Here is a 17434-nt window from a genome sequence, read left to right as displayed (position 1 = left end):
TGAAATAGCATGCAGGTCCCTGACAACCAGTACTGTGTTCTAAGCTCATTTCTAATGCCCACTAGAAGAGCTGGGTGATTTTTTTGGACAAACAGCTCATGTGCTGCAAAATGCACTTGTGGTCAGCCAAAACTATTCATGAATTGTTTTGGCCAAAATAATTATTTTGGTGGACTTAGGTGCTATCCCAAAATAACCACAGGAGGCAGCATCCCTTATAATTTTTAGCCTGGTGGTTAATTGTGCTAACCAATCTGAATTGATATCCCAGTCCAAGAGCTGCTTTTTTATCTTAAAGTTTCTGTGTGAGTGTGTATGTGTGTGTGTGTACATACATTTGCTAGGGAGGCGGTACATTTGAAGTATAAGGAGTGGTTGAAGTCCAAAAAATATTTTATCATTCAGTATAGAAACACTTCTTACCAGAGGAAACCATGTCATAACTACCTCAAACACAGGTTTTAAGATGCCTTCTCATCTTTCTAGTTGATGGATTGTTTAGCACTGAGGTCCTTAGTCTGTACCTGCCCTCTGAAAAGTCTGGCCCAGTATGCTATGCTGGTAGCAGATTCTTTAAATTTGGAGCAGATGAACAACTGCAGCTCTAAAGTGGCCAGTTTGCTACTGATTATTGAAGGCAGCACAGTCTTCCCAACAAGCTGGGAAGTATATTTGCTGCTGTTTCCCTCTACTTTTTCTTCTTGTATGTCTAATGGGTGTATATGCTCATAAGTATACATCAAGTACATAAAAGGTTGTTACAAGGAGGAGGGAGAAAAATCGTTGTTCTTAACCTTGGAGGCTAGGAGAAGACGCAATCAACTTAAATTTCAGCAAGGTCAGCTTAGGCTGGACATTAGGAAGAGCTTCCTAACTGTCACAGTGGTTAAGCACTGGAATAAATTGCCTAGAGAGGTTGTGGAATCTCCATCATTGGGGATTTTAAAAGCAGGCTGGACAAACACCTGTCAGGGATGGTCTAGATAATACTTAGTCCTGCCACAAGTGTGGGCGACTGGACTAGATGATCTCTCGAGGTCCCTTCCAGTTCTATGATTCTATGATATACAAGTATAAAACCAATGAAGTGCATACATAATGGTTAGGCTTTATTTGGATGAGTTTGGGATGGACATGTTACTCACACAGGGCCAAGGTAAGAAACCAGCTGTGTATTGCATATGATGCGTAATCAAAATGAATAGGCAAAAACACCATTTGGGAATAATTGATGCTTTTCTTTGCATTTATTCTTGCATTTTGGAGACACTAGGAACTAGATAACTTCCCTGTACTCCTGTGGGTGGAGGGGATTTTGATCTGGTAGGTCTCAATTAGGTTTCCACATAAAGGGGGTTTATCAGCTCTACAATCCCAGCCAGTAGAGACTTCTTTGTGTGAGATTAAGCTCTGTGAAGTTTACAGACTAGGAGCCTCTCTCTATGCTACTCTCTCATTTCTCGGCAATGGCTATCCATGTTGTTACCTGGGCTGTGACTGAAATGGAATTATCTGGATGCCTCCTAAAGGATCCTGCTGCTTTGGGAGTGACCAAAGATCTATCCTCCTCCACAGGATTCTGGATACCCTTCCCCATGATTGCTAGGGATCTTTGTGGGTGGCAGATTGTGCCTCTATTTCATTCATACACCTACTGAGGCACCAATTTGAACTACTGATTAGATCAGTTACATGGCTTTTTAATGAATTTTTTGTCATCGTCCCATTTAGACACAATAGTTTTATTTCTGGGGATAATGAGGTAAAAGGCTACGGTTTGTTAGTATCTGTTAATAAATATTAACCCTTTTAGTTCTTTCTCTTTGCATATTTTCATTCATTTATATAGCAACTAATCCTAAGAATCTTTATCTTCAGCAAAGAATGTGTCTGAATTCTAAGGCCCAGAACACTGGTCCTTGAGTGATAAGTAATTCTAGTCAGGAATTTTCTCCATTATGCTGTCCTTTAACAATCTTCGGTGCCTTCATGTCTATACAACTCCAAATATTCTTGGAAACTTGTCTGTCCGTAATGCTTACGTAAGTATATATAGACTTGGGAAACTAATAAAGGACGATTGTTACAGCAGATGTTTTCTGTTGTGGAATCAATAGGAAAGAATGATTGTAGGGTAAGAAGGACCCACTGAGAGATTATCTTGAGGAATTGTTAGTTCTCTCAGCTGTCAATAATGCCTTCACACATAAATCAGGTGAAGTGAGAATATATAGAAATGACCTCAGAACATATGTTGCTGGGAGAATATTCTTGACAAAGAGGGTTTATTTGTCTAAAATTCTATATAATGATATTGGTATGGGAACTTAGCTGGGGGAAATGAAAACTGCGGGTCCCTCCACAAACAGTCAAGGAGAAAGACAGAACCAACTCTTGGTCTGACAAAAAGGGTTAACAATGTCTTTCTTTCTTTCTTATAGTGCTGTACTAATCTGATTGATAATCTTTGATTAAATCATTCCAGTTGAGCCAGTTATTTGACACTGTTGAGTCATTAACTCAGACATGCAACACATTTGTTCCAGTTCTACCTACTAGGTTGAATGTAGGTTATAATAACAGCAGGACAGAATGAGAAATGAGAAGACCAAGAGTAATGGATGAAATCTGGGAATGATAACAGAACTTTTTCCATAGTGGTCAATACTGTAGCTCTTTTAACATGCTAGTTTTTTTTTTTAATCCATTTCAGTAAAAATCACTAGTGGGCTTTTGCATTTTTTGCAAAATATCTAGGTAGAACAGAAATGTGATACTGTGGGGAAATAAATAGCACAGATCCCAATAACCTATGACACTGTTAATCTAATGGTAAGTAGTATTCCTGTTTTAGGAAATGTTATTTTACTGTATGTCACCTACTCAATTGGGGATTTCTGGGAACTGAACTGAGCTCTCCTGATTCAGTCTGCTGTCTTAGCCATTGAACTATGCTGCCTCCATTTTCTTACATAGCTCCCCCTCCGCACAGGTTATGGTGAAGCTAGATACCAGTGGAGAACTGACTGGAGCATAATTCCTAAGGGAGCTTTTGTGGGATGTGTACTCTGTCATTTCTATTGCACACTGTAACCCTCCTGTGTTCAGAAAGTCATAACTGACTTAAGCTGCCACAAATTGTGAATTTGAATTTCAGTGGTGGATGATCCCTATGGCCTGCAGACTCTTCTGCACATGAAAGCTGTTATCCAACCTCCAGAACAGCTCTGGAAAGTCCTAACTATTCATGGTACCTTCATGGTACCTAATACCTTCATGGTATTAATGCTAGTGTAACTACAGTGTCACATCAATATTTGCCATGTGTCTGACAAAGGGGGTATTCACCCACGAAAGCTCATGCTCCAAAACGTCTGTTAGTCTATAAGGTGCCACAGGACTCTTTGTCGCTTTTTACAGATCCAGACTAACACGGCTACCCCTCTGATACTTGACATCAATATTTGTGACTTTAGATAATGAATACTGCTCTGTTGAATTTTCAGGAGCAATAGGATAGATTTTCTCTGAGGTAAATTGTGGTAGTTCCACTGAAGCAAATAAATCTAGGCTGATTAACACCAGAAGGGGATTTGGCCCTATGTATTTTTAAATACATATGCTCTGTGTTAGCCAAGTTATTTATCCAGTAGTTCAAAAATACATGAACAGTAAGTGCACACTAAACCATAACCTGTTACTGTGTGTCTCCTGTCTCGTATTTTGTTTAACTGTTAATAATTTCAACCCTAGATATTATTGACAAGGAGGATAATTGCTTAGTTTGGAGACAGCGGTACTGTATAACTGAGAGTAATGGAAGGAATTAAGAAAAGGAAAATCTATGCTAACGGTAGAAAAAATATCTTGATGTTAAAATACGTTTAGCTACATAAATTTCTTCCAAAGGATGGTGGAAAATCCCTGTCACCTGGGACTGCTAAAACTAGCTTGGACAAAATACAGGAAACAGGCTGTAGAGCACAATTTTGCATTTTCAGGGAGATAGTCTGCATAATCAAATGTCTTTTCAATCTCTAACTTCATCATTGCAGAATTAAACAACTCAGTTTATTTTTGTCAAATGTAAATCCCTGTAAAGTTTTTCAGTGTAATTTTTTAAATCAACAAGCTAATAGGCTAGTTCTGAGGTGTGTGCATACATGCATGGAATTCTATTCTACATTCTGCTTGTCTGCTCCATGCTTCTATGCAGACTAAAAAGACATCTCCAGGACACATGCTTTCTTGCTCAGGCAACTCGTCTTGCAGATAAACATGAAGCAGACAAGCCCAGCTAGGAACAAGCATTAGGTGCTTGCATATGCTTGCATCATGCGTAAAGTCAATTTTCTGGGGCACTATCCTTGAGAAGTGGTTTTTCAATCTGTGGCTACGCCTGTGCAGTCAGTCAATTTGGAGGAGTATTTTTCTGCTAAAGTGTTTTTTAAATCCTGTCTACACATGAAGAAATACAGCAATACATTTGCTTTCTGTGATACATTTCATGCTAGCATACTGAAATCCTGATAGAAAATCTAATCCAATGTGTCTGTCTGTTGTAGCCAAACGCCAGCATTTTGACGAGAACATAATATTGCATCTCAGAAGCATGTGATTACCTATCTAACAGAGAGCAACAGAGTGCAAATGCCCTAGCTTCCAAAGGGCTCTTCCTTTTTTTTTTACTACATTTATGAGAACGCCTGATGAGAGTTACACTTTCACACTGTGCAGTAAGGATTGCATATTATAAGACAAATACCAAAGATTTGCCAAAAATGTAATTTTTGGCCTTTTGGTCATTGAACTGTAAGGGTGATCTAAAATGTCATTGCCTAAGCAGCTGAAAGGTAAATAATTCCATATTATTGAAGTCAGAGAAATGAGTCATCCCATAACTGTACATGTAAAAGTTTTCAAATGATTTTATTGGATTGGAATCTGTTAATACAAGCACGTATTTCATTTTCCTTAGCAAGTATCGACCTTGGACTTTGACAGACAATACATTATGCAAATTAGCCCAATGTCTCTACTTTAACTTTAGAAGTTACAGTTTTACTTTGTAGGAAACATTTAATTTGGGCTTATTGGACCAAACTCTAGTGTGGTGGTTCCCTCTCTGGTTCAACAGCTTACTGAATATCATTACAGGGTCTTTTAATCTCTTTTCAGAATAAAAATTAACTCCTCTAATTTTGCATATAATTGCCTAGTCCTGTAGTATCCAATTAGTCACTAGGCAAGAGGGGGTGTGATACATTATTATGCACAATTACAAGATAAGGAAACTTTTCACCCTAAAAAGCACATCCAGAGCACAGTTCATGATAAAATTATGAATGTAAATCATTAGAGAACCAATGAAAGTGAGTAAATTTCAGTAAGCAACATAAAACCCTGCCAACAGAATAGACTTGGATATTGGATCTGCTAGATGTTTCTTCTTGTTGGTTGTTTGTACGTGATGTTCCTCTGCCTTTTGGGGAAGCTCAGTGTAGCCATTGCAATTATTAGAAACCCCTTTGAAAACTGAAAAAAGTAAACCTTCCAGGTCAAATTCTGCCCTCATTTCTCAATATGCAAATGAGTTGGGGCCCAACAAATGTTTAGCATAAGCAGATGAATTTGGAGGTGTGAATCCAAACATGCATAGAGTAAATGAGAACCTCTTGAAATAAGAATGGATCTGGATGTACTTATTCATAAACCCATGTAGTTTTGGATTTATTAAGGTACAGAAGGTTTGTATTTAGTTCTATAATTTTTATTTAAACATTACATAACCCAAGAGTGAGATCCTGCTGCAGTCCTTTGAGCTCTTGGCAGTCCGGAATGCCGCCACCCAAAATGCAAGATGACCTTTTGCTTCTTTACACAATGTTGTATTCTCTGTGTGGCAAATTGCCAATACTGTTATGCTGGATCTCACGCTTTCTCTTCTTTGGGGAAGGTTCAGGGCATCATTGCTTGCCTCTGAATTGGTATTTTAAATTACCCCACTATTGTCCTTGAGGAGGGGAGTGGAGAAGAAGGGATTTGGGCCCACCCTCTTCTCCAGGTCCCAACCCAGGAGCCCTGAGGTTTGTGGTGAACCACTTGAACTAGCGGTTCCTTCCCCTGGGCTGCTTCCCTCTCCTGCCCTTCAGCTTGTGAAGGGGCTTCTTGCCCTCCTTCTGCATAAGCCAGGTACCCCTTACCTAGGGTTTTTTTGGATTTCTCAGCCCACCACAGCACTCCTCCAAACTTTCCTTTTGGTCTCTCTTCAAAACTGCTCTCTGCTCCAACCAAACCTTCCTGCTCCAACTCCCACACTGTCTGGCTGAAGCAGGGGGTTTTTATCACATGACTGACTGCTGGTGCTCTAATTGGCTTCAGGTGCTCTAGTTAATCTATAGCAAACCTTCCTCCCCTTGCAGTCCCTGCTAGCACTCTCCTGCTGCCCTCTGGCCATGCTGTATCACATCTGTCAATCTCATTAACAGTTTAACAAATAGATGATAGTTTACAGTATGCCAGGTTATGCTGAGAAAACATTTTAATAAGAGACAGGCTAAAAATAAAATTGTTCCAAATTGAGAAGTAAAGGGTAGAGGAAAGGTAACAAAATCATCAAGAAACTGTTTGCTTTTTTGAGTAACCATGTGATCCAGATGATATTCTTGTATGTGTGTGTACAAAGTTAGAAATGTCATTTTTATCAGAAATTAACCTTAATCAAATCTGATGTAAAACTAATATAGATTTCAGCAACTTAGAATATCTTTGGAGAAACTTTCTTGTGGGATCTGGTTTGTATTGGAATTATGAACCAGATTAACACTTTCATCATTGTAGTATCTAGAGCTGACTCCCTGCTGAAATCAGTGCCCTCTTCCTTTGTGTTAGATGCTGTAAACATACGTAATAAATAGTAGTTCCTGCTTGGAAATGCTTACAATCTAAGGACTTGATTGTGGATTTACCCCAAGGGACTTACTCCCTTACTCCCCTGACTAGGCACAAAGGAGGAGCCACACTGATAGGACAGAGAAGAAGTGGGGAAAAAGGAAATGTCATTATCCCCAGCTCACAGCTGAGGAACTAAAGGTACAGAGTAAGTGACTTGTCCAAGTAAACAAGGACATAGTCTATGGTGGATCTCAGAATTAAACCCAGATCTCCTGAGTCCCTTAAACATGACCATTCTTCCTCATATCAGAAAAAGGATCACCAAGAAGTGATCACTATGAATGGTGTCAGCTTTGTATTTCCTCTCCCCCACCTCCCTTCCTTTTTTTGGCCTATGGTTCTCCCTTATTGTGTCCCTTCAAATTTGCGTACAATCTTTGGGGAAGGATTGTGTCTTCACTTGGTTTTGTGAGGCGCTTAGTTTTGAGCATTTTGAGAACATGCTAACAGCATCAATATAAAAACAACAACCACCCTAGAATACAAAAGAATGAGGGTTATCAAAGAAGAGCCAAAAGGAAGAATTACTCTGCAGAGTTTAATGCTCATAAAATTTCTTAGTTCAGAGTCTTCTAGAAATGGAATGCTTCCAATATGCTCCCTTCCCTACAAAGAAATATCATCAAAATATTTTTGTAATGAGGAACTAATTTCCAAGTGGTGGGGATTAATTAAGTGATAAAAATGCTACTTATGCCTATTAAACAAATTAATCAACTTTACATTCTTCAAACATATCCAGCAATTTGTCTTATATTTTCCTGCACCTGGTTTCTAGTTAGCTACATATTTGCTAGTTTATTGGATTTTGAGTAACATCTTTTTACATTTTTAATACATGCAGTACTTCATAAACCTGGTTTTACTAGGCCAATTACTTTCTTTCCAAATCCTCTTTTCTTTTAATCCTAGGTTCCTTTTCATAAATTTATTTTGTGCCAGTTTCCTCTTCTTGTGCCAATTTGTGGACCCTCTTCCCCTCTAATAATCCCCATTCCAGTCCTAGAACATCTAAATCATGCAACTGTGGCATCTGGTGGAAGGAAAATGTTTGGAACAACTGTAGTTTCACATACCATCTCGTCCAAGTCAATGTTTATTCCTGCTCATAGACACGTATGTCTATCAATAGTATCGGTGCAACCTTAAATCCAGTGAATTTAGTTCATCCTTTTGCAAGGACAGAGCTTTTCCTTATAGCATATTTAACTATATTCAATGCAGTCTGTAAATTGTTTACAGTAGCTCCTGTTATGTGCTCTCCATACTGAGAACAAAACAGTCATTGTCCCTAGGAGCTGCAAAGTAAGGATAGATAGACAAGTAGACCAAGATTAGGGGGGGAATGAGAAATCACTTTTTTTCCTAATTAAAATTTTTTGTCAGCATGAGTCACACTTCAAACATGGAAGAAATGGATTTTCAAGAGGTTTTGAACTGGATTCAAATGTGAAAAAGGTGGGCAGATGATCTCAGGGAGGGTGCACCATGCATAGGACCCATTCTGGTTTTAAATGTCTTAAGTGGTGGGGTTGTTGAGCCATGTCCGTCCCAGGATATTAGAGAGACAAGCTGGGTGAAGTAATGTCATTTATTGGACCAACTTCTGTTGGTGAGAGAGACAAAGTTTTGAGCTTACAGAGAACTATTAAGCTTGAAAGCTTCTCTCTCTCACCAAGAGAAGTTGCTCCAATAAAAGACATTACCTCACCCACTTTATCTTTCAAATGGTGGGGACTAGTCTACAGTCCAGTAGAACTCAGTGCTAGGATTTTGTCCCTGGGATTCAGCTTGAATTAATTTAGTGTAATTTCACTGCAATAACTTAATTATACCCACCGAAAATCAATGCAATAAACCATTGTGGTGGAAACGTTGGCAGCAAAAGGACAATATAATGCTTTGTCTACTTTTTTTTTAAACAAGAAAACTGTAAGGAGTTTGAGAACATTGAAAGTTTGCTTTGAGAGTTGGCCTTGAAAGCAAATGACTATTGTAATTATTTCGTTTTAAACTTTAAACAAAAATATAGGCAGCCAGATTTGAAGGTGATCTGTGTCCTTTGACCTGGTAAATGAAACACCCCAGTCGTGTTCACTTTCCCTCTCATCTTCATTCCAATGGAGTAAACCAGCAAATGGCCAGCCCCAAATATCATTGTCATTGCCTAGTTCAGTTTCCAGGAGATAAAAGCCATATTCATTGGCAGTTCACAGAAATGAACATGCCAATGAGATCCCCATTAATCAAAGTCCATGGAAGGGTTTCTATTGTTTGACTAATTCAGTCCTTGGCCACCCTTTCTCTTAACATTGTATCAATCAGCCAAACAGAATAGCATCAAAATCTATAAACACAGAACTCTATCTATACAATAATTTTCTATATTTTGCAAACTACCTTCTACAACCCAGAAATCCCAATGTACTCCTGCATTTTTGGATTATCTTAAAAATAAATACACAGTTCTCATTTTAAGGGCACATAAAATGGGAGCTTCACTGAGAACAGAATACACTGATTGCTAAAATCTAACTGCATTCTAATTTCTTTGTTCCATACCCTTTTATGGTTAAAGCACAATATTCTATCATAAGCAAGAGGTGTGGCTCTTCATCCCTCACAATTCCTTCTGACCATGACACTTTTGTCTGTTGTATTATCAACCTTAAAACACCCTTCCCTTCCTCAAAGAAAAAAAAAATCATGTTTCTATCCTAATGTTTTCAAAATTTACAGTGTCACCTGTTGTTTTTCTTAAAAATGCACTGATTTCTGGGAATGGTTTCCAGAAGCCAGTGGAATTTATACTTCTAAATCCTGTAGGAACTTCTGAAAATCTTATCCTTTGCAAGCATCTCTCTTTATAATTCAATTATTTTGGGCCCAGTTCTGCTTCTTGATCTAGAATAGTCATACTGACTTCAGTGGAACTACTTTGTGTAAGTAAATACTACTCCACATAAGTAATGTTTGCAGAATTGGGTCATACATTTGCAAAAATGTATTATACCAAAAGCTCTATAAATAAGGTCAGAAAAATTGTTACTTTTTTATAGTTTAAAACATGAGTGCTCATAGGAATACATACATATACTTACAACTTGGTTTTGTTCAGGTATTACATCTCTACTTGTAACGTAATGCAAAACATATGCACATGCAAAGTTACTAATTGTTTAAATCTCTCTAATTAAAATCAGTCTATAGCTGCATCTCCAAGGCAACATAGCCAATTAATCTGAATAAACAGCACCTATTATACTTCATTGATTGGCCACAATTTACCAGATAAATGAGTCTGTATCGTGGCTTTTCATGTACTCTGAACACAGTGTAATTTGTTGTTCAGACTTCAACTCTATTGCTTTGTAAGAAAGATTGAAAGTGTGTCATATTTCACAATTCAATTAGAGTAACCCTCCCTCATTCTGATGCTTTACCACGATCACACCATTTCATTCCAAAGCAAACTTCTCCATCCTTTCAGCCCCTCCCAGACAAACAACATAAGAGGAATGGGAAAAAATGATACACAAAAAAAGGGAAGAAAGCAAGAACAATGAGATAAGTTCCATTTCTGTCAGTCATCCCCGTTCCTCTGCTCCTTGTCCTTGAGTGTTTATCCAGAAGTAGCTCTCACAGATGTTGACTGGGCTTAGTGAATCCAATCACCTTTTCGTATTCACAGATGCCTTTCTGAATCCAGGCAATTATGAACAATTGTAAAATTTTTAGCTCCTATAAAATTTCCTGAACGTTGGCTCAAGTGAATTATGTAAATCCAGTATGGACACTTGGAGCCAGATGACTAGGCCAGTAGTGCGGACATAGCACATCCCTTTTCCCACATAGCTATCTCCTTTCCTTCATGAGGAAGGTTAGCACTATCCTCTCTCTGCTTGGGACCTGATGAAATTCAACCCTTGGACCCTAGATCTATGACTCCATAGGCGAAGTCTTGAGTAAGTGTCATAGCTCAGGTGGGTGGGGGTACACTTTGTTGCTTCAGGCCCTGTATGAAACCCAGCAGAGTTCTTGAAGCCTGAAGCTGCTTTACATCTTCTGCAATTCCCTATGTGCCTTTTGTGTGTGTGTGTGTGTGCGCATGTGCATGCTTTTATGATCACTGTAGCTTGCACAAATATCCACTTTGCATACACAACAGCAGCAATGGCATGTGCACCTTATTTTTTGGAAAATCAAGTTAAAAAATTCTTGCCTCTTGCCATTGTGGAGAATAGGCTTTTACCCCAGACCTGTCATCCTAGTTTAACTTTAACATGACTGCCATGTCTTCTTTCATTACAATGGGAAACTTCTGTCAGGACTGCACAACAGTATCTAGATCCCTGCAGCCTTCAGCAGGGATCAATCCATCATTCCAGTGATGGATTGGTTGTTCAGATAATTTTATTGTGTGTGAAAGACTGTAGTCACAGCAATTGTTAAGGAAGAATTCTTGAAATAAAAGTTTTAAAGTTGTGGTTCTGTGGCTATTAAAGCCATTGTTTCAAAAGTTTAAATGTATGCAAATCCCTGTGTGGGAGCTGCTAGTTTCTGATCATTTTGGAAAATTGGACCATTTATATAGGTGTCTAAATATGGATTTAGGAGCTTAACTTTAGTCACCTACTTCTGAAAATGTTGCCAGGGAGCTATATGGTTGTAAGAGTTAGAAGCGGGCAGGATCATGTCCTTGAGGGTAGACCAGTATTGGCTGTGATGCTACTCATTTGGTTGGGGATAGGGGTAGTAAGAAAAAATTTAAGTAAGGGTTAGTCTTTGGGAGAGGCAAAGTATTTTTATTCTGTGTCTGACAATGGTAGCGGTCAAAAAGGGCCTTGTGCTGTCTCTTCTGTGAGAATGGGGCTTGGTAGGCAATGAAGATTTGACAGCACCCCATTAGCTGAAATCCCTTTTTTAACAAAGTTTAATAAAAAGTTTTGAAGGCACCATTTGTGCCATTCTATGTGTGCAGCAAAATGTTGCTCACAACAGTACTAAGAAAAATATTTCTTATAAAGATTTTACCTTCACATCGTATTGCTGGAAATATTTTAAAAGATAATCCAGAGTTAGCCAAAAGGCCAGTTATAATATGCAAGGTAGGCCTGCAGAGATTATGAAAAGACCATTAATGAACGCATGGAGTGGAAATCAGCTATGGTTCAGAGACAGACTCTAGAGAAGTCATTTTACATTGTAAAATATGTCATCTTTTTTTTAAAATATGAGAAAGCTAGAACTCAAAGTCCAGAGAGCTATATTCTAGGCTTCCTTAGAATATCAGAGAGAAGCTTTTTTTCTCTAGCTCAGATTTAGTTCAAATTCAGGCACTGCCTCCTTCTACTGTTTTTCCCACTGCAAAAGAGCTGCTGTTTCAGCAGCATTTATGTGGAGCAACAGTTGTGCCAGGTGGCCAGTTTGTTAATCACATGTGTTTATTCCTTGGAGATCCCCCCAGCATATGCCTGAGGCCATTCATTTGTGGAATATTTCATATATATTCCATGCTGTGGTGGAAATGGGAAGCAGGCTGCAGCACTTTACAGTGAAAAGGCACACTAATAAAGAGATCACCAGGAGTGCGGCAATGGAAAGGCCTCACAGCTCCAAGCCTTCTAGAGCATGAACTGAATTTCCTCCTGCACATAATCACACTCGGATTTGATACTGTCTTTGTAACACAGCTCCTCCTCTATGTAATCTCTAGTCTGGCATGTTTTGTTGTGTAACATCTGCATCGCTGGGCTACAGTACTGGGGTAAAATAAGAAATGACCTCTTGTTTTAATAGGTATTTAGGGCCAAATTTTCAAAATTAGCATGTGGAAAAATCCATATCTGTATATGCAGATCAGGTATTAGTCAAGCAAATACATGAGCTGAATAATATAATATAAATCAGAATGCTCAAATACAGAGCCGTGAAAGCAACTCTGGGCTCACATCCTGCAGCGGGATGAGTGCAGGCCAACCTATGATCCCTTATGATCCTACTATCAAGAACCCATGAATTTAAAGACAATAAAATTGAGCGCTGTTGGTTAATTTTGCTGTTTATTTCTAAGCCCACACTACTAGTATAACATATAGCTGTAAAATGTGCTCTGATGCTGCACTTGACATTGGAAAGAGATTTTTTTCTATCTTAAGGTTTTCTATAGTACCTTCCACTATAGTGGCTGAACACTGACTATAGCATCTGTTGAAATGAAAACATTTGATGTTCGTCCATCATTGTCAATGAAGACCTCAACAACTCATTCGTTCGATGACCGGGCTCTGTGTGTCCAAAGATTACTGATCAGTCCGATTCGGGTTGGAACGTCCTGTCACACATCGGGCAGACATGTGATGGCACTGTCGATGATGTGCGGGCAGCCCTGGATTTGTGCAGCTCACTCTTTCTTTCAGCCTCAGCAGTACGCCTTGCCTCAGAGATATTACTGCCTGTGTGAATGAGGCTGTGCCATGCTGGACGGTTCAGTGCGAGGGTTTCCCATGTGGTGCTGTTGATCTTGAGGGACTTCAGAGAGGTCTTCAGCGTGTCCTTAAACCGCCTCTTTTGTCCTCCATGAAAGCGCTTTCCCTGGGTGAGTTCTCCGTAGAAGAGCTGTTTAGGAATGTGCTCGTCTGACATTCTCATGACATGTCCGGCCCATCTGGTCTGGGCTCCTATCAGCAATGTGTGAGCTGACGGCAGACTGGCTCTGGTAAGGACTTCAGTATCGGGCACTTTGTCCTGCCATCTGATTTTTAGAAGCTTTCGCAGACAGGAAATGTAGAAGTGATTGAGCCTTTGTGCATGACTCCAATAGACAGTCCACATCTCGCAGGCATACAGCAAAGTTGGAAGCACTGCTGCTCAGTGGACCTTCAGCTTCGTTGGTAGGCTCGACATTCCCAGATGTTGGAGTGCAATAGGTCAAGTGCAGAGCTGGCTTTAGCAATTCGGTAGTTTACTTTGGCATCGATTGACACTGCTCGGGAAAGGGTACTGCCCAGGTACGTGAAGTAGTCCACTGCCTGAAGTCTCTGTCCATTTACAGTGATGGACGGTTCTGAGTATGGAGTGTGGGGAGCTGGCTGGTGCATGACCTCAGTCTTCTTGATGTTAATGGTGAGACCGAAGCTGTTGCGTGCAGACGAAAACTTGTCCATACTGACTTGCATTTCTGGCTCTGTACTAGCATTCAGAGCACAATCATTGACAAAGAGAAAGTCTCGAAGTACAGTTTCCTTCACCTTGGTGATGGACCCAGTCACCTCAGAATTGAATAGTTTCCCGTCAGTTCTGTACTTCAGGCCTACTCTTCAGCAGTGTTGAAAGGCATCAGTCAGAGTGGCAAAATATCATGCTGAACAAATGGGTGCTAAAACACACCTTGTGACACCACGGTGACTGGAAGCCTCAATCTTCCACCATCATCCAGGACACGAGCCATCATACCGTGAGAAATTGTACTTCGTTGAATCTTCTGGACAGCCGTATTCAACATGACCTCCACAGGCCTGGATGACAGAGTCAAACACTTCGTGAAGGTCCACAAAAGTTATGTAGATTCACAATTCTGTTCTTGACATTTCTCTGTAGCGACAAGACACAAAGACAGTCAAAAGTCCCATCCTTTGCGAAAGTGCACTGTGATTCGGCAGTAAGCCCTGCTCCAGGTGATGATCAATCGGTTCAACAGAACCCGTGCAAGAACTTCCCGCTGTAGAAGCAGCAAGATTCCGCGGATTTTTGCATACTTGGCAATTGCCCTTCTCTTTTAGAGGTGCACGATGGACACGTTCTAAGTTCCTGTGAAGATCCCTGCTCCAGAAGGACTGAAACACTCAGTGATTGCGTAGCAGCACGGTCCACCGATTTTGTACACCTCTGCTGGTATGGCATCTGACCCTGGGGCTTTGCCACTTGACAGCTGGTTGATGGCTTTCTTCACTTCGTCCTCTTCTGGTAAAGCATCCATGGAGTCATTGACTGCAACCTGAGGCATGTTGTCAATGGCCTCATCACTGATGACTGAGGGGCAGATGAGAACTGCTTCAAAATATTCAGCTCATCTCTGGAGAATCTGCATCTTCTCTGTAAGAAGCACAGTGACATCAGAGTTCAGGAGGGGAAAGCTCCCAGAAGACTATGGATCACAGAGTGTTGAGGGCTTCATAGAACTGCTTATAGTCATTCCTGTCCGCATACGCCTGGATTTCATCTGCTTTGGCACTCAGCCACAAGTCCCTCATTTTGCGCAGTCGGTTCTGTACTGTTCTGCAAGTGTTAATAAAGACGGTCTTCTTTGCTGCTGAGGATGGATCGTTTTGACATGCATGATGCAGGCAGTGCTTCTCAGCAAGTAAGACCTGGATTTCTGCATCATTTTCATCAAGCCAGTCTTGGCACCTGCGTATGGAGGGCCCCAATACCTTCAGTGCAGCTGTATGGACAGTGTTGCAGAATCGCTCCCAGTCTTTCTCAGCGTCATCCTCAATACGAAGATCAGCAAGCTCATTCTCTAGGTCTTCCGCTAGATTTTCAGTGATGTGGCTGTTCTTCAACTTCGACACGTTGATCCTTTCGAGAGCCTTACAGCCTTGTGGTTGTCTCTTCGGCATGATATGAAGCTTCTTTTTGGATACTATGAGCCTGTGATCCATCCAACGGTCAGCGCTGCACATAGCTTTTGTAACCCTGACATCTTGTCTGTTCCTTCTCCTGATGATGACATAGTCGATCAGATGCCAGTGCTTGGAACAGGGATGTATCCATGAAGTCCTGTTACGGGTAGGGAGGTGGAAGACCGTGATCAGAAGGTCATGTGCTGCACAAGTTTTCAGCAGTAACAGGCCATTGCTGTTACACTTTCCCACTCCATTTTTCCCTGATGACTCCTTCCCAGGCTGCGGCATCGCATCCAACTCTTGCGTTAAAGTCGCCAAGCAGGATCAGCTTGTCTGTGCGGTGCACTGATGATAGTAGAGCATCTAGTTCTTCGTAGAATTTATCCTTCACATCCTTTGGGTTGGTCATTGTGGGAGCATATGTGCTGATCAAAGTAGCTTGTTTTCTTTTTTGAAGCAGGAGCTGCATTGTCATGAATCGGTCATTCACACCCTTGGAGGGACTGGCAAGTTTCCGAACAAGATGATTCTTGATGGTAAACCCAGCTCCAGATTCGCGACGCTCATCAATGCTGCGGCCACTCCAGAAGAATGTATAGCCTCCGCCTGACTAGAACAGCTGTCCTTCATTCGCAAGGCGAGTTTCGCTAAGGGCTGCAATGTCAATGTTGTAGCGTGCGAGCTCTCTGGCGACAAGTGCTGTTCTTCTCTCCGGTCTGTCTGCCGTGATGTTGTTCAGTAGCATGCGCACATTCCATGTGCCAATGGTGATCAGTGTTACTCTGTTTTGTTTTTGTTCGAACACTTTTGTGGGATCCCCGCCAGCAGCGGTATGCTGGCCAGGGTAAGGTGAAGCAGACAATGTTTAGGGCACCTTTTCTATCCCCCTCCTCATTCTACGGAGGTGAGCAGTGCAATCCTGAATAGGGCTGCTCAGTCGCACAGGAAGATGCCGAGCTCCACTGATGCTTCAGTCAGTGAGGAACGACTATTATACCTGAGCCGCCTGTGTGCAGGTCCATGGCTACAGCTCCTAGTGTATCCACACCTGCTGCTTCGTCACTCGCCCATTGCCACAGGACTTGATATGATGTGATATGATATGATGTCGAGACCTGCACATGAATTGGATTAAAGTGAGGAAGAGTTGCACGATGTCAACCTCACTCTCTCTTCTCAGTTCCTATCTGTATCCAGTGGCAGGACAATAGTTGAAACGGCTGGAGATAGGGCAGGGTGCAGTGGATGACCAGGACGCCTACGTGTCTTGTCGTGCTCTTAAGCGTTCCACAACACTTGCTGTCACTGCCTTCCTGACCGTTGAACCAGGTTTCCTCAGTCAGCAGGATCCAGCCTTCGCATGCAATGGGTAGACAGGCCCTAACTCACCGAGGGTCTCAGACTCATCGGCTACCCTCACCTGGTTTAGCCCGCCAGTTAAGATGGTTTCCGGGGTGTGGCTGCTGTCGCATGCTGACAGCTACTTGGAGCCGCAGGTGAGAGCTGGGTGTCAAGTGAGGACCAAAGTGGATAAGCTACTCCTAGGAGTACGACTGCTCCCCCATCAGAGGTACTACCTCTCCCTGACAACCCCATGCACATTTACTTATACTATGTACACACAACAGCTTAAATCGGTATAAGTTATGTCACTCAGGGGTGTGATTAAGTCACCTCCCTGAGCACCATAAATTACACCAACCTAAGGTCAGTATGGACAGTGCTATGTTGGAAGAAGAGCTTCTCCCACCAACATAGTTATCGGTGCTGGCGGGGGCTGAAATAATTAAGTTGATGGGAGAGCTTTCTCTCGTTGTCCTAGAATGTCTGCACTAGCAGCGCTACAGCGGCAT

The sequence above is a fragment of the Chelonoidis abingdonii genome, chromosome 1 (genome assembly GCF_003597395.2).
Source record: "Chelonoidis abingdonii isolate Lonesome George chromosome 1, CheloAbing_2.0, whole genome shotgun sequence".
In the NCBI taxonomy this organism is placed as follows: Eukaryota; Metazoa; Chordata; order Testudines; family Testudinidae; genus Chelonoidis; species Chelonoidis abingdonii.
Note: the sequence above shows the minus strand (reverse complement) of the source record.